Source organism: Bos mutus, chromosome 27 (assembly GCF_027580195.1).
Source record: "Bos mutus isolate GX-2022 chromosome 27, NWIPB_WYAK_1.1, whole genome shotgun sequence".
NCBI lineage: Eukaryota > Metazoa > Chordata > Mammalia > Artiodactyla > Bovidae > Bos > Bos mutus.
In genome coordinates, this window is record NC_091643.1 from 24,985,598 (window position 1) to 25,004,649 (window position 19,052).

Here is a 19,052-nt window from a genome sequence, read left to right on the forward strand (position 1 = left end):
TTTCCAGTGGTCATGTATGGATGTGAGAGTTGGTGAAGAAAGCTGAGCGCCAAAGAATTGATGCTTTTGAACTGTGGTGTTGGAGAAGACTCTTGAGAGTCCCTTGGACTGCAAGGAGATCCAACCAGTCCATTCTGAAGGAGATTAGCCCTGGGTGTTCTTTGGAAGGAATGATGCTAAAGCTGAAACTCCAGTACTTTGGCCATCTCATGCAAAGAGTTGACTCACTGGAGAAGACTCTGATGCTGGGAGGGATTGAGGGCAGGAGGAGAAGGGAACGACAGAGGATGAGATGGATGGATGGCATCACCGACTCGATGGACATGAGTTTGAATGAACTCCGGGAGTTGGTGATGGACAGGGAGGCCTGACGTGCTGCAATTCATGGGGTCGCAAAGAGTCGGATACAACTGAGCAACTGAACTGAACTGAACTGACCTGCCTTCAGTAAGAATTCTGTTACATCTGTTCACCCTGACATCTGTTTAGCAAATTACTCTACACTGTAAGTAATTTTCTACCCACCAAACCCCCAATCTGTTTCTTGTCATAAATTCCCACTTTTCCTTGTGCTCAGAGTAGAGTCCGTGAAAATAAAGGATACCTAATTTAAAATAGACTTGCTCTCACATATTGCTATTATTCACCACAATTCACAAGACTTCATCAGGAAGAAAGAAAATTTCCTTATGACCCATTAACAAGCTGCTTACATCCTGGAATCAATGAAGAACTACCACAGCCTCCCCAGTTCACTTCAGTTCAGTCGCTCAGTCGTGTCTGACTCTTTATGACCCCATGAACCACAGCACGCCAGGCCTCCCTGTCCATCACCAACTCCCGGAGTTTACTCAAACTCATGTTCTTTGAGTCAGTGATGCCATCCAACCATCTCATCCTCTGTCGTCCCCTTCTCCTCCTGCCCTCAATCTTTCCCAGCATCAGTGTCTTTCAAATGAGTCAGCTCTTTGCATCAGGTGGCCAAAGTATTGGAGTTTCAGCTTCAATGTCAGTCCCTACAAGGAACCCTAATGAAAGTTAACTTTCCCTTTATCTTCTCCATCTGAGATTCAGCACAGTTTGCATGTCCAGAGTTGCAATTTTTCTGCTATACCTGAATAAACTTATTTTGCTTATAAAATAATTGGTTCTTTTGTTTTCTAAGCTTGACAAGTTGAAACTGCCTCCCCTACTGTAGACCCCTGAATAAAGTCTGCCTTACCATCCTGAAAAAATGCCAGATTAATTTCTTCTTTGATAGTATCATAAGGGAGCAAAAGTTGCCATCCCAAAACATCCTTTGGTATGCAGATTATTTTGAGTTAAAAACAAGGCCCAAAAGATTCAGGGAGAAACTCTGACCTTCCCCCTAACTGTTGATAAAAATTTAGAGCATCTGTTCCAGGAACAGAGCTATTGTTAACGAGCAAAGGGTTTGGTCCCTGACAAGCAGAGAAGCCAATCCCATGGAACTGGCTTTCAAGAAGAGAAAAAAGGCTCTACTGCTCAGTTGACAAGGAGACAGGAGGCCCAAATCTGTCTCCCCAGTCCTGTCAAACTTTTATGACCTAGGGAAGGAGGGTAATACATGGACATTCTGAGTGGGGAGGGTTTTGATGGAAGGGCTTTGGAGCTTGGGCCATTTATGGTAAGGAATAGTAAAGGGGCTCCAGCACCAGATCTTCCTGGACAACAGGCTCTTTACTTCTGAAAGGGTTCTGGCATTCAGGTTCTAGCTCACGTCCCATTCCTTTGGTTCTGTGGTGGGAGGAGAAACTTTGGTATATACATATAATATACAAAAAGTTTACCTCTTTAGATTTATTAACTTTTGGAATAAGGTACATGATTACTTTTTAAAAATATTTTATGGACAGTTTAAAAGAGGCTAATTCTTTTTTTTTTCCTGAAGTTTACATTCTTTGTTTTTAACTTTAAACTTTTTATTTTATATTGAGGTATAGCTAATTAACAATGTTGTGGTAGTTTCAGGTGGATAGCGAAGGGATCCAGCAATACATATACATTTACCCATTCTCCCCCAAACCCCCTCTCTTCCAGGCTGGCTCCTAACACAGAGTAGAGATCCTTGTGCTATACAATAGGTCCTTGGTGGTTATCCATTTTGAATACTGAAGTGTGTATGTGACCTTCCCAAACTCCCTAATTATCCCTTCACCCACCCCAGCAACCATAAGTGGTTTTCTAAGTCTATGACTCTCTTTCTCTTTTTTAAGTAAGCTCATTTGTATCATTTCTTTTTAGAATCTGGATCTGGCATATGGCATCTCTCCTCTGTCTGACTTAATTCATTCAGTATGACACTCTCTAGGTCCACGCACGTTGCTGCAAATGGCATTATTCTTTTTAATGGCTGAGTAATATTCCCTTGTATATACATGTACCACATATTTATCCATTCTTCTGTCAATGGACACTTAGCATGCCTTCATGTCTTGTCTATTGTAAACAGTGCTGCAATGAACATTGGGGTCCATGTATCCTTTCAAACCTTGTGTTTCTCCAGATATATGCCCAAGAATGGGATTATAGGATCATATGGCAGTTCTATTTTTAGTTTTTTAAGGAACTTCCATACTGTTCTCCATAGTGGCTGTACAAATTCACATTTCTACAAACCATGTATAAGGTTCCCTTCTCTCTACACCAAGAGGCTAATTCTTGCAAATAACTTAGTTTGGTATATAGTTTAAGGTCAAATATATAGTTTAATATCACAGTTCTCAATCTACTATTCTCCTTCTTGATCCTACAAAAATAAAAAATATTGCATTATAGTTTATCTAATTTCATTCTTATCTCTTTTTCCTTATTTTCTATCTTTTAATACTCTGATTTTCCTTTATTGACTAAGATTGATTACTGATATTTTGGTTAAAATCCTCACTTATTATCATGAATAATTCTTTTTGATTTTAGCCTGTAATTCTGGTGTCATTCTGCTTTCTGTTTGATTTTCTTTTTATCTTCGTATGTCTGTTTTAAATATATTTTGTTGTTATTTTGCATATTAGGAAAGTAATGCATCTCTTCTGCATTTGAAAAGACAAAGAATTGCTTAAATCTGTATATTAATTATCCAGAAGCTAAGAGAGGAATTAGATGCACTGTGTTGAAACTCTGCCTCCTAAGCTCAGAAAGTCATCTAGCTGGTGTTGATTGAAATAAAAAGGTAAACAGACAAGCAAAAAGAAAAAAGGGAGTTTAGTCAGGAATAGCAGAGGAATTGCAACTCAGGGCAAGCAAACAATAGTAAGCCACAGGCAAGTCCACTGAATTAGTATTTATGTGCAGAGAATGTAAAGAGGTGGCAAGGGTTCAGTTAGAGTCAGTAAAATCCCTACAAAAGACCACCAGCTTGAAAACTTCCCAGGCAGAGAAAATTAGCCCAGTCACACAGACAAAGTTCAACACAGTCCACTTTCTGAGACAACTCAACCTGGGTCATCTTCTGTTCATGCCTCTCATAAAACTTCCCAAGGTTGATAAGAGAAAACCTCCCACTATCCAAGAAAACTGTGACATCAACAATTTCCTGTAAATCAGGAATTTACAAGAAATCAGTCTGAGTCCCTAAGTTCTGTCTTCCTAAGAGCACATATGTGAGATTCTCCATCTTACATCCTCTCATTCTATTCAAGATTGAAATTCTTTCAAACTGGCACCTATTAATCTTAGACTGGATATCGTTTCCTGCTGACTATCAATTAGTAATGTGACTGATGGTTGCATTTCACAGGCAATAACATACAACTTGTGCAGTCTGGACATCTACAAGGAATTTCTATCAAATAACCCTTCAAAACTTATTGCAGATACAAATCTGACCACTGAATTTTTATTTTTCAACATGAATCAGGATTTATATTCTTTGTTTCTTCATTCAAAGACTGTAAAAACATTTGCAGCCTCCAGTTATATCATAAACATTCCCAAATTACAATGTGACTTAGAATCCAACTTTTCACAATACTTGATTAACAAAATCTTACCTTGGAAACTTTTCTTGCTAGATCTGCTAATTAAAATCCCACAGATTCTGGATCTAGGCAAGACTTTGTTAATAATTATTCATAAAGCTTGTGTGTATGTGTAAAGATTACATTTCTGCACTAAGAAAATGTAGGCTTATGACTGAATAATTTTTTTTTTTTTTTGGTCTCTGTAGTTCTACAGTCTCCTCTTTGGTCTCTTTTCGGCATCACCATACCATAAACTAGATCTGCATCAAACTATCTCCTTTTAGTCTCTAAGATTTCTTCTTCTATTTCTAAATACATAGTGTGTATGAAATATACTGCATTTTTGGAGATAGTTCTTAATACTACTTTATTTTAAAACTAGTACTTATATTTTATAAATTTTACTGCCACATATACCCAAACTGTCATTTCTAATATTACTGTAAAAACTTATGCATTTCCTCAAAGATTACTAGAACATGACAATATATCCCAGCTCTCATAAAGGAGTATCTTGCTGGCTTCAATTCAGATGAGACTTGATAAAACACCAGGAATATCTGAACAACCAGGCATGTGCGTACAGTATTCCTTGTCAGTTAGAGCTTACACCCCTCTTTTATTGACTATAATGAATCTACAACCATGAATATTTTGTAGACCATAGTCTTATTGTCCACCATTTTTGGGATGAGTACACTCATAAATGCAGCTATGTCGATGCAAATTTGTTCAAAATATGACTCATGTGCTTTATCTCCATGCAGTTTCATACACTGGAGATGGTAATACCCAAATCACTTGAATTATATCAGTGCTTGAAATATATCGTGGTGACCACAAACCTTCCATTTCAATAAATCTAGAAGATGATACACAGCTTTCATTAAATTATCTCAGCTTTTTTTTTTTTTTTTTTGCCTGGAAAAGTTATTTTACCTCCATTTTTTAAAAGATCCTTTTGCTGGATACAGAATGCTGGAAAGTGAAAGTGGCTCAGTCGTGTCCGACTCTTTGTGACCCCATGGACTATACAGTCCATGGAATTCTCTAGGCCAGAAACTAGAGTGGGTAGCGGTTCTGTTTCTCAGGGGATCTTCTCAACCCAGGGATCGAACCCAGGTCTCCCACATTGCAGGCAGATTCTTTACCAGCTGAGCAACAGGGGAAACCCAAACCTTCCATTTGAGTAAACTTGGGAGATGATACATGGCTTTCAATAAATTATCTCAGCTTTTTTATTTGCCTGGAGAAGTTTTTGTTTGCCTAGAATGCTGGGTTGACAGATTATTCCTTCCTTCTTTTTTTTCCTTCCTTCCATGATTTCATTGCCTTCTAACAAGACTGCTATAATTCTAATCTTTGTTCCTCTGCATGTGTTGTAACTATCCCCCCAAATTTCTTTCAAGATTTTAATTTGAGATTTCAGAAGTTTTTCTCTTCTGTGACTACATATCCTATCAGCAGTATATGAAAGTTCCATTTGGTCCACATTCTTGATGATAATTGGTCCTGACTACTTCATTTTAGTAATTGTTGTGATTATATAGTGGTACTTCATATCGATTTCCATGATGACTAATGATAAATGCTTTTTCATATGCTTATTGCCTACTGGAATGTCATTTTGGTAAAATAACTGTTTACAGTGTTGCCATTATCTTTTTAGGTGTACCACGGTTTTCTTATTGATTTGTAGATAGTATTTGTGAGTTATTTTTATATAGTATTTGTAAGTTAATTCTAAATTATGTATGACATATACATTTTCCTTTGAAACTGGAATGAAAACTGACCTTCTCCAGGCCTGTGGCCACTGCAGAGTTTTCCAAACTTGCTGGCATATTGAGTGCAGCACTTTCACAGCATCATCTTTCAGGATTTAAAATAGCTCAACTGGAATTCCATCACCTCCACTAGCTTTGTTCATAGTGATGCTTCCTAAGGCCCACTTGATTTCACATTCCAGGATGTCTGGATCTAGGTGAGTCATTACACTGTGATTATCTGGGTCATGTAGCTCTTTTTTGTACAGTTCTTCTGTGTATTCATGCCACCTTTTCTTAATATCTTCTGCTTCTATTAGGTCCCTACTATTTCTGTCCTTAATTGAGCCCATCTTTGCATGAAATGTTCCCTTGGTATCTCTAATTTTCAGAAGAGATCTCTAGTCTTTCTTATTCTATTTTTTCCCTCTATTTCTTTGCATTGATTGCTAAGGAAGGCTTTCTTATTTCTCCCTGCTATTCTTTGGAACTCTGCATTCAAATGGGTATATGTTCAAGCTGGTTTTAGAAAAGAAAGAGGAACCAGAGATCAAATTGCCAATATCTGCTGGATTATCAAAAAACCAAGAGAGTTCCAGAAAAACATCTATTTCTGCTTTATTGACTATGCCAAAGCCTTTGACTGTGTGGATCACAATAAACTGTGGAAAATTCTGAAAGAGATGGGAATACCAGACCACCTGACCTGCCTTTTGAGAAACCTGTATGCAGGTCAGGAAACAATAGTTAGAACTGGACATGGAACAACAGACTGGTTCCAAATAGAAAAGGAGTACATCAAGGCTGTATATTGTCACCCTGCTTATTTAACTTCTATGCAGAGTACATCATGAGAAACACTGGGCTGGAGGAAACACAAGCTGGAATCAAGATTCCTGGGAGAAATATTAGTAACCTCAGATATCCAGATGACAACACCCTTATGGCAGAAAGTGAAGAGGAACTCAAAAGCCTCTTGATGAAAGTCAAAGTGGAGAGTGAAAAAGTTGGCTTAAAGCTCAGCATTCAGAAAACTAAGATCATGGCATCCAGTCCCATCACTTCATGGCAAATAGATGGGGAAACAGTGCCTTACTTTATTTTTCTGGGCTCCAAAATCACTGCAGATGGTGACTGCAGCCATGACATTAAAAGATGCTTACTCTTTGGAAGGAAAGTTATGACCAACCTAGATAGCATATTGAAAAGCAGAGACATTACTTTGCCAAAAAAGGTCCGTCTGCTCAAGGCTATAGTTTTTCCAGTGGTCATGTATGGATATGAAATTTGGACTGTGAAGAAACCTGAGCGCCAAAGAATTGATGCATTTGAACTGTGTTGTTGGAGAAGACTCTTGAGAGTCCCTTGGACTGCAAGGCAATCCAACCAGTCTATTCTGAAGGAGATCAGCCCTGGGATTTCTTTGGAGGGAATGATGCTGAAGCTGAAACTCTAGTACTTTGGCCACCTCATGCGAAGAGTTGACTCACTGGAAAAGACTCTGATGCTGGGAGGGATTGGGGGCAGGAGGAGACAGGGACGAAAGAGGATGAGATGGCTGGATGGCATCACTGACTTGATGGACTTGAGTCTGAGTGAACTCCGGGAGTTGGTGATGGACAGGGAGGCCTGGTGTGCTGCAATTCGTGGGGTTGCAAAGCGTCGGACACGACTGAGCGACTGAACTGAACTGAACTGAATAATGAGCGATGTTGAGCATCTTTTCCTGTGTTTGTTAGCCATCTGTATGTCTTCTTTGGAGAAATGTCTGTTTAGGTATTTTTCCCTCTATTTGATTGGATTGTTTGTTTTTCTGGTATTGAGTTGTATGAGCTGCTTATATATTTTGGAAATTAATCCTTTGTCAGTTGTTTCATTTGCTATTATTTTCTCCTGTTCTGAGGGTTGTCTTTTCGCCTTGCTATAGTTTCCTTTGATGTTCAAAAGCTCTTAAGTTTAATCAGGTCCCACTTGTTTACTTTTGTTTTTATTTCCATTACTCTAGGAGGTGGATCATAGAGGATCTTGCTTTGATTTATGTCACTGAGTGTTCTACCTATGTTTTCCTCTAAGAGTTTTACAGTTCCTGGTTTTACATTTAGGTCTTTAACCCATTTTGAGTTTATCTTTGTGTATAGTGTTACGAAGTGTTCTAATTTCAGTTTTTTTACATGCAGCTGTCCAGTTTTCCCAGCACCATTAATTGAAGAGGCTATCTCTGCCCCATTGTATATTCTTGCCTCCTTTGTCAAAAATAAGGTACCCATAGGTGCATGGGTTTATTTCTGGGCTTTCTATCTTGTTCCATTTGTCTATATTTCTGTTTTTATGCCAGTATCATACTGCCTTGATGACTATAGCTTTGTAGTATCATCTGAAGTCAGGAAGGTTGATTCCTCCAGCTACATTCCTCTTTCTTAAGACTGCTTTGGCTATTCGGGATCTTTTGTGTTGCTACATGAATTGTGAAATTGTTTGTTCTAATTCTGTGAAAAATGCCATCAGTAATTTGATAGGGATCGCATTGAATCTGTAGATTGCATTTGGTAGTATAGTCAATCTCACAATATTGATTCTTCCTACCCAGGAACATGGAATATCTCCCATCTGTTTATATCATCTTTGATTTCTTTCATTAGTGTCTTATAATTTTATGTGTACAGTTCTTTTGTTTCCTTAGATAAGTTTATTCCTAGATATTCAATTCTTTTTGTTGCAATGGTGAGTGGGATTGATTCCTTAATTTCTCTTTCTGATTTTTCATTGTTAGTATATAGAAATGCAAGTGATTTCTGTGTATCAATTTTGTATCCTGCAACATTGTTAAATTCACTGATAGGCTCTAGTAATTTTCTGATACTATCTTTAGGGTTTTCTATGTACGGTATCATGTCATCTGCAAACAGTGAGAGCTTTACATCTTTTCTGATCTGCATTCCTTTTATTTCTTGTTCTTCTCTGATTGCTGTAGCTAGGATTTGCGCAAATATGCTGAATAATAGTGGTGAAATGTGGACACCTTTGTCTTGTTCCTGATCTTAGGGGAATGCTTTCAGTTTTTCACCATTGAGAATAATGGTTGCTGTAGGTATATCATATATGGCCTTTATTACGTTGAGGTTGGTTCCTTCTATGTCCATTTGCTGAAGAACTTTAATCATAAATGGGTGCTGAATTTTGTCAAAGACTTTTTATGCATTTATTGAGATTATCATATGGTTTTTATCTTTCAATGTGTTAATATGGCATACCACATTGATTGATTTGTATATATTGAAGAAAGTCTTGCATCCCTGGAATAAACCCAACTTCATCATGGTGTGTGAGCTTTATGATGTATTACTGAATTCTGTTTGCTAAAATTTTGTTGAGGATTTTTGCATTTTTGCAATTATATTGGCCTGTAGTTTTCTTTCTTTGTGATATTTTTGGTTATGGTATCAGGGTGATGGTGACCTCATAGAATGAGTTTGGAAGTGTTCCTTCCTCTTCAAATTTCTGAAAGAGTATTAGAAGGATAGGCATTAGCTCTTCTCTAAATGTTTGACAGAATTCTCCTGTGAAGACATCTGGTCCAGAGCTTTTATTTTGGGATAGATTTTTAAATCACAGCTTCAATTTCAGTGCTTGTAATTGGGTTGTTCATAATTTCTATTTCTTCCTGGTTCAGCCTTGGAAGATTGAACTTTTCTAAGAATCTGTCCATTTCTTCCAGGTTATCAACTTATTGCCATATAGTTGTTCATAATAGTCTCTTATCAGTTCAGTTCAGTTCAGTTCAGTCGCTCAGTCATGTCCAACTCTTTGTGACCCCATGAACTGCAGCACACCAGGCCTCCCTGTCTATCATCAAGTCCCGGAGCTTATGCAAACTCATGTCCATCGAGTCAGTGATGCCATCAAACCATCTCATCCTCTGTCATCCCCTTCTCTTCCTGCCTTCAGTCTTTCCCAGAATCAAGATCTTTTCAAATGAGTCAGTTCTTTGCATCAGGTGGCCAAAGGATTGGAGTGTCAGCTTCAACATCAGTCTTTCCAATGAATTTTCAGGACTAATTTTCTTTAGGATGGACTGCTTGGATCTCCTTGCAATCCAAGGGACTCTTAAGAGTCTTCTCCAACACCACAGTTCAAAAGCATCAATTCTTCAGCCCTCAGCTTTCTTTACAGTTCAACTCTCACATCCATACATGACTACTGGAAAAACCATAGCTTTGACTAAATGGACCTTTGTTTTGTATTTCTGTATTGTCTGTTGTAACTTCTCCTTTTTCATTTCTAATTTTGTGGATTTGGTCTTCTCTCTTTTGTTGTTGATGAGTCTGGCTAAAAGTTTGTCAATTTTGTTTATCTTCTCAAAGAACCAGCTTTTAGTTTTATTAATCTTTACTACTGTTTCTTTCATTTCTTTTTCATTTATTTCTGCTTGAATCTTTATGATTTCTTTCCTTCTACTTATTTGGGCATTTGGGGTTCTTCTTTTTCCAGTTGTTTTAGGTCCAAAGTTAGGTTGTCTATTCCATGTTTTTCTTGTTCCTTGAGGTATAAGGAACAAGATGTATTGCTATAAATGTCCCTCTTAGAACTGCTTTTGCTGCATCCCATAGGTTTTGAGTTGTCGTGTTTTCATTGTCATTCGTTTCCAGAAATTTTTTGATTTCCCTTTTGATATCTTTAGTAACCTGTTGGCTATTTAGAAACATGTTGTTTAGTCTCCATGTGTTTGTGTTTTTTACAGTTTTTCCTTGTAATTGATATTTAGTTTCATATCATTGTGGTTGGAGAAGATGCTTGATATGATTTCAACTTTCTTAAATTTACTGAGGTTTGATTTGTGACCCAAGATGTGGTATATCCTGGAGAATGTTCCATGTGCACTTGAGAAGGTGTATTCTTCTCCATTTGGATGAAATGTCCTGAAAATATAAATGAGATCTATCTCATCTAATGTATCATTTAAGACTTTTGTTTCTTTATTAATTTCCTGTTTTGATGATCTGTCCATTGGGGTGAGTGGAGCGTTAAAATACCCTATTATTATTGTGTTACTGTCAATTTCTCCTTTTATGTCTGTTAGTGTTTGTCTTATGTATTGAGGTGCTCCTATGTTGGGTGCATAGATATTTACAATTGTTATATTTTCCTCTTGCATTGATCCCTTGATCATTATGTAGTGTCCTTCCTTATCTCTTGTAATATTGTTAAAGGTCTATTTTGTCTAATATGTGGATACTCTAGCTTTCTTTTGCTTCCCATTTGCATGGAATATATTTTTCCATCCTCTCACTTTCAGTCTATATGTGTCTTTAGGTCTGAAGTGGGTTTCTTGTAGACAGCATATATATGGGTCTTGTTTTTGTATCCATTCAGCCAGTCTGTGTTTTTTGGCTGGGGCATTTAATCCATTTACAGTTAAAGTAATTGTTTATATATATGTTCCTGTTGCCATTTTCTTAATTGTTTGGGGTTGATTTTTTAGATCTTTTTTCTTCTCTTGTATTTCTTGACTTACATGTTAAAGGGACAATATGCATCTCTTTAATATGTGTTGTAAAGCTGGTTTGGTGGTACTGAATTCTCTTAACTTTTGCTTGACTGAAAAGCTTTTTATTTCTCCATCAATTTTGAATGAGATCTTTGCCTGGTATAGTAATCTTGGTTGTAGATTTTTTCCCTTTCAGACAGGTGGTAATCCTGTCTGCTATTTTAAATATATCCTGCCATTCCCTGTGGTTTGCAGAGTTTCTGCTGAAAGATCAGCTGTTAAGTGTTTGGGGTTTCCCTTGTATGTTACTTATTGCTTTTCTCTTGCTGCTTTTAATATTCTTTCTTTGTGTTTAGTCTTTGTTAGTTTGATTAGTATGTGTCTTGGTGTGTTTTTCCTTAGGTTTACCCTCTATGGGACTCTGCACCTCTTGGACTTGACTGACCATTTCCTTTGGGGAACTTTTTAACTATATTCTCTTCAAAATTTTTCTCATAACCTTTCTTTTTCTCTACATCTTCTGGTGCCCCTTTAAATTTGAATGTTGCTGCGTTTGATACGGTCCCAGAGGTCTCTGAGACTATCCTCAATTCTCTTCATTCTTTTTACTTTATTCTGCTCTTCAGAAGTTATTTCCACCATTTTATCTTCCAGCTCACTGATTTGTTTTTCTGCTTCAGATATTCTGCTATTGATTCCTTCTAGAGTCATTTTAATTTCAGTAATTGTGTTTTTAGTCTCTGTGTGTTTATTCTTTAATTCTTCTAGGTCTTTGCTAATTGATTCTTGCATTTTCTCCATTTTGTTTTGAAGGTTTTTGATCATCTTTTGGTCATCTTACTGTCATCATTCTGAATTTTTTCTGCAGGTATTTTACCTATTTCCTCTTATTTATTTGGACTTCTGTGTTTCTAGTTTGTTCCTTCATTTGTGTAGTATTTCTCTGCCTTTTCATTATTATTTTTTTTAACTTACTGTGTTTGAGGCCTCCTTTTCCCAGGCTTCAAGGTTGAATTCTTTCTTCCTTTCAGTTTCTGCCCTCCTAAAGTTGGTCCAGTGGTTTATGTAAGCTTCTTATAGGGAGAGATTTCTTGTTTGTTTACTTGTTTCTTTGTTTTTCCTCTGATGGGCAAGGCTGAGTGAGGTGGTAATCCTGTCTGCTGATGATTGGGCCTTGTATTCAAGTAGTTTCCTTTGTGTGAGTTCTCACTATTTGAAGGTAATGGCACCCCACTCCAGTACTCTTGCCTGCAAAATCCCGTGGATGGAGGAGCCTGGTAGACTCCAGTCCATGGGGTCGCTAAGAGTCGGACATGACTGAGCGACTTCACTTTCACTTTTCACTTTCATGCATTGGAGAAGGATATGGCAACCCGCTCCAGTGTTCTTGCCTGGAGAATCCCAGGGACGGTGGAGCCTGATGGGCTGCCGTCTATGGGGTCGCATAGAGTCGGACACAACTGAAGGGACTTAGCAGCAGCAGCAGGGTTAGTTCTCTGGTAATCTAAGGTCTTGGAGCCAGTGCTCCCACTCCAAAGGTTCAGGGCTTGATCTCTGGTCAGGAGTGAAGATTCCACAAGTCAATTGTTATGGCACTGAGATTAAAACAAATATCTGAAAACAAGAAACCAAAGATGAACCCCAGAGGAATGGCAGTTACAAAATCAGGCAAATAACAATTAAAATAATGGAATATACACATATACATATAAACCCATGAACAAAGTCAAAACAGTCCAGCAAAAATAAAGTACAGTAGATTGAATTGGTGAACAAAGGAAATAAAAAATTATATTTATGTTAAGAACAAAACTATCTAAAGGAAAAACTGGAAAACAAAACTAAAGCATGATGCCAAGTGGGGAATAAAGCAATGAAAACAAAACTAACAAATATGTTGAGAGGAAAGAAAAGAAAGAAAGAATAGATGTGCACATTTAAATAGAGGTAGATGAAGAAGATTTATATACATTAAAGATTAACTGTAATGGAAAAGAACAGTAGCAAAGGCAAACAAAGCAATAAGTGTAGAAAAATATAATAAGTTTTAAAAAGTTTAAAAAAAAAAGGACAAAAAAGAAGAAGAAAAAAAAGAAAAAAGGAAAACTCCACAGAACTGCAAAAGCCCAACATAGAGGCAGAGGTTTATAACAACAATAAAATGTGTGACTGAATATACACATATACATATACACCCATAAGCAAAATCAAAACAGTTCAACAAAACTACAGTACAACAGGCTGACCCGGCAAACCAAGGAAACCAAAAATTACATCCACCAGTTAAGAACAAGACTAACTAAAGCACAAACTGGAAAACAAAACTAAAGTAAGGTGCAAATTGGGGAATAAAGCAATGAAAACAAAACTAACAAATATGTTGAGAGGAAAGAAAGGAAGCAAAGAAATAAAGAATAGATATGCAAAGTTAAATAGACATAGATAAAGAAGATTTATATACATTAAAGACTAACCGCAAGGGGAAAAGAACAGTAGGAAAATCAAAGGAATAAATGTATAAAAATAATAATAGGTTTAAAAATTAAAATTAAAAAGAGAAAAGAAATAAAAAAGAAGAAAAACCACAGAACTGCAAAAGCCCAACATAGAGGCAGAGGTTTATAACAACAATAAAAAATGTAACTGAGAAAAGAAAAAAAGCTTAAAAGCTTAATTAGACTTCATAGTGCCAATAAAATTGACAACTGCAGTGGGTGGGGGTGGATGGGAAGGAAAAAAAGAAATAGAAAAAATACAAAAGAATCTACAGAAAAAGTAAAAACATAATTTTTTTTGAGTCAAAGCTGTCAGAGTCCTTTCCCTCACTGGGATTCACAATCTACCTCACTTCCCTAGGACTTTCCCTCCAACATTGTGCTGATCACTGGACCTGCTGTGCAGGCATCTCAGATTCTAATCTGTTCCTACTCCTGTATGTTCTTACCTCCAATGTCCACAGCTATCAGAACTAGTGCATTTTCTTTTGTGGGAGATCTCAATCACATATATATTCCATAGACACAGAGTCTGCCTAGTTGATCATATGGATTTAATTGGCAGCTTGTACAGCTGGTTGGAAGGCTTTGGGTCTTCTTCCTTAGCCACACTGCCCTGGATTTCAATTGTGGTTTTATTTCCACCTCTGCATGTGGGTCATCCACTGGGGTTTGCTCCTGAGGCTGCCCTGGACGACTTCGGTTTGCCCCTGTGAGGGCCAGGTGTGGAGGTGGTGCAGCTGCTTGGGTCACAGGGATTCTGGCAGCACCAGGTACTCAGGGCAGTTGGCAGCTAGGGCAGCAGGAAATATAGTGCTTTAGAAGGGTATGGCAACCAGTATTGGCCAATATGTTCCAGTATTCTTGCCTGGAGAACCTCCCTGACAGAGAAGCCTGGGAGGCCACAGTCTACAGGGTTGCAAAGAGTCAGACATGACTGAAGTGACCCTGCAAGCACAAACACACGACTTTTTTTGCCTGTGGCAGCTCTGCCCCAGTGAGAACTGAATGTGCAGATGGCGCAGCTGCTTGGCTTGCTGGGACCCTGGCGGCGCTAAGTGTGCAGGGACGTGGACTACCTCCACCACAGAGTTATGGCCCTATCAGAGTCTTCTTTTGAGCATCTTGTAGCTGGAGATCAGAAGGCCTCTTTGGCCTGTCTTTCTCTATAGCTCCATCCGCTCAGGCACTTAGAGGGCTCCCTTGCCTGGGGTCCTTGTCTGTTGTTCACACATCAGACATATATACGGGCCCCCTAGCTGGGGTCCTACAACAGCCCTGGCCCTGGGATTGCTCCACAATCCCTAAACTACAACTCCCAGCCACTGCGCCTTCCAGGGTACCTGTGTCCCTGTCTGGGGTGTGTATGGCCGTGGCAAGGACTGTATGATTCTCATTCCATTTAGGCTGCCACAGATCAGCTGTTTTACTCTCAGCTTTAAATGTTTCTCCTCTGACTCAGACAATTGACCCACTGTGGGGATCGAACTCGTGCTTCAGCTCCCCCAACCGCTGAGGGTAGGTCCAGTCCTAACTAACACTCCTGTTCTTCCGCTAGTCCCACCGAGTTTTGCGTGGTTCTATATGTTCTTTTCTGCTGGTCAGGTATTCCTGTCTGCTCTCAGCTGGTGTTCTGTATGCACTTCTGTGTCTGAAAGTGTATTCCTGATGTATCCGTGGAGAGAGATGTATTCCACGTCCACCCACTCCTCTGTCATCTTGTTCTCCAAATACCAATTTTCTTTATAGAAGCTGAATTCCTGATCATCTTTGCTTTTGTCACATAAAACCCCATTGCTTTTTGAGCTTTAGCACATAATCTATTGCTATGCCTTTTGTTCAACTCAGTCTGTTAAGATGTTTATCACTCATTGCTGTGTGGAAGAAGAGAGCAGAGTAGATTCATGTAAACCTTCAATACTTATAGACCATATAATGCAAAGGGTATTTTTGCAGTCGCATATTCTTAGGGGAAAATGAAATGAAAATATACCTACGAAAACATATTCTGAGGTTACTCCATATAAAGGAGTCTGGGTTTCCAATCTTATATCAGACTTAGAGAAAATATTATTGGAAAAAACTGAGGGTGCAAGAACTGGATCCTCAATGTTGCAAAACACATTTGGACTTCAAAAAAGGAAGATAAAAATTCATTTCATTGTTTTGTTATATCTTTAACTTTGCTGGTCTGTATCTTGCTACTTGGTTCATTGCAAAAGGAAGAAGAAATAGGCTCCTTTAAAATTCACATGTTGAAATAAAGCTCATTCATCCAGCAGCAGTGATGCAGAATGAGTGCGATGGGACTAACTCTCAGGAAATGCAATGATATTACATTTATCCCTTTTAGAAGATAATTCAGATCTACTTGATACAATTAGGACAGAAATGAAAGTAAGTAGAGGCTTAGAAAGCCTATCAGTAAGATAAATGGTTTAAGCAGAGATCAATTAAGAGCTTTGTAGAGTATTTAGTGCCCAGAACAAGTGTCTGGGAATAGGCTGGTAGATAGATAAAGCTATGAAAAGTGCCAGGAAAAAGCCAATAGGTTGTCAAACAAGAAACCAGTATTGAGAAAATCTGAATAGTTATGCTAGTGATAGAATATCTAACTGAACTATAGAATTTTTTTTTTTTTAGCACTTTTTCTCAGTGCTTGTTTCTACTAATGTGGACTAAAGGGGAGGCAGACATACACCCGAGAAAAGGTTAACAGGATCTTGGGAGAAGGTGATGGGAATGAGGGGCCATAAAAATGTAGTTTGAAAAAACATTTGAACTACTATTTTAGAAATGTAAAATATAGAATCAGAAGATCTACAAAACACTGCAGACTGTTAAGAATAGATGAAAAATATTTAAAATGTATTGCAAAACAATGGGATACCACTAAAACTATTAGAGTGCCCAAAATCTTAAGCACTAAAATCACCAAATGCTGACAGAGATTCGGAGTAAGTTTCATTCATTGTTGATGGGAGTGCAAAATGGTACAGCCAGTTTGGAAAATAGTTAGCAAGTTTTTACAAAACTAAACATATGGTTAACATACAATCTAGCAACTGTGCTCATTATTTACCCAAAAAAGAGCTGAAAAATTCTTTTCATGCAAAAACCAGCCTATAGATGTTTCAGTTCAGTTCAGTTCAGTCGCTCGGTCGTGTCTGACTCTTTGCGACCCCATGAATCACAGCACGCCAGGCCTCCCTGTCCATCACCAACTCCCGGAGTTCACTCAAGCTCAAGTCCATCGAGTCAGTGATGCCATCCAGCCATCTCATGCTCTGTTGTCGCCTTCTCCTCCTGCCCCCAATCCCTCCCAGCATCAGAGTCTTTTCCAATGAGTCAACTCTTCGCATGAGGTGGCCAAAGTACTGGAGTTTCAGCTTTAGCATCATTCCCTCCAAAGAAATCCCAGGGCTGATCTCCTTCAGAATGGGCTGGTTGGATCTCCTTGCAGTCCAAGGGACTCTCAAGAGTCTTCTCCAACACCACATTTCAAAAGCATCAATTCTTTGGCACTCAGCTTTCTTCACAGTCCAACTCTCACATCCATACATGACCGCTGGAAAAACCATAGCCTTGACTAGACGGACCTTTGTTGGCCAAGTAATGTCTCTGCTTTTGAATATGCTATCTAGGTTGGTCATAACTTTCCTTCCAAGGAGTAAGCGTCTTTTAATTTCATGGCTGCAGTCACCATCTGCAGTGATTTTGGAGCCCCAAAAAATAAAGTCTGACACTGTTTCCACTGTTTCCCCATCTATTTGCCATGAATTGATGGGACCAGATGCCATGATCTTCGTTTTCTGAATGTTGAGCTTTAAGCCAACTTCTTCACTGTCCTCTTTCACCTTCATCAGGAGGCTTTTTAGTTCCTCTTCACTTTCTGCCAGAAGGGTGGTGTCATCTGCATATCTGAGGTCATTGATATTTCTCCTGGCAATCTTGATTCCAGCTTGTGCTTCTTCCAGCCCAGCATTTCTCATTATGTACTCTGCGTATAAGTTAAATAAACAGGGTGACAATATACAGCCTTAACGTACTCCTTTTCCTATTTGGAACCAGTCTGTTGTTCCATGTCCAGTTCTAACTGTTGCTTCCTGACCTGCATACAAATTTCTCAAGAGGCAGGTCAGGTAGTCTGGTATTCCCATCTCTTTCAGAATTTCCCACAGTTTATTGTGATCCACACAGTCAAAGGCTTTGGCATAGTCAATAAAGCAGAAATAGATGTTTTTCTGGAATTCTCTTGCTTTTTCGATGATCCAGCAGATGTTGGCAATTTGGTCTCTGGTTCCTCTGCCTTTTCTAAAACCAGCTTGAACAACGGAAGCTTTATTCATAATTGACAAAACCCACTTTGGGACACATACAAGGTTGGCTTCAGGGCAGGAAGATATTAGCACCTACTAACCCATGGATGGAGGAGCCTGGTAGGCTGCAGTCCAGGGCGTCGCTAAGAGTCGGATACGATGGAGCGACTTCACTTTCACTTTTCACTTTCGTGCATTGGAGAAGGAAATAGCAACCCACTCCAGTGTTCTTGCCTGGAGAATCCCAGGGACGGGGGAGCCTGGTGGGCTGCCGTCTATGGGGTCACACAGAGTTGGACACGACTGAAGTGACTTAGCAGTAGTAGCAGCAACTCATCATCATGCCATAAATTGAAATCTGATAAACTTACTGTTAATGAAAAAAATATATCCATTCCTACTACTCTCATTGTATAAAATCTTTATTGCCCACAGAACAATAACCAACTCTGGCTACACATGTGAAATATTGCTTTGATTCTAATTTTAAATTTGTTTTTCTAATTTGAACAGAAGTTCAATAACCAAAAATACATTTATTTCTAAACAAAACATGCAATATAATCCAGAATAGTTTGATATTTTTGAAAATTAGTATTGCCATGTTAAAAGGAAATGCCCTTTTAATGCACTAGTAGAAAAGGTTATTTTCTACAATATAAGCTAAACAAAGATAAAATGAACTCATCTTCTATAGATATCTGAGCATTTTAAAGTTCCTTTCATATCGATAGAAAGTCAAAAGATTATTTTCTTTAATATTATTCCTTAATTGTACTATTGTTTCCCATTTAAATATATATTTAGTGATGGAAAGCAATATTAAAATACAGGATCTTTAAAACATTTCTTCATATATCTACTTCAAATTCCTATGAAACATTATTTTTCATATATCTTCCTAAGTACATTTATTCCATTTTTTTCTGAGAAAAAGGCTGTATCTTTCAATGTTTTCACAACCACTTAGATTTATTTAGTGTCTTTTCTCTAAAGAATTCAAG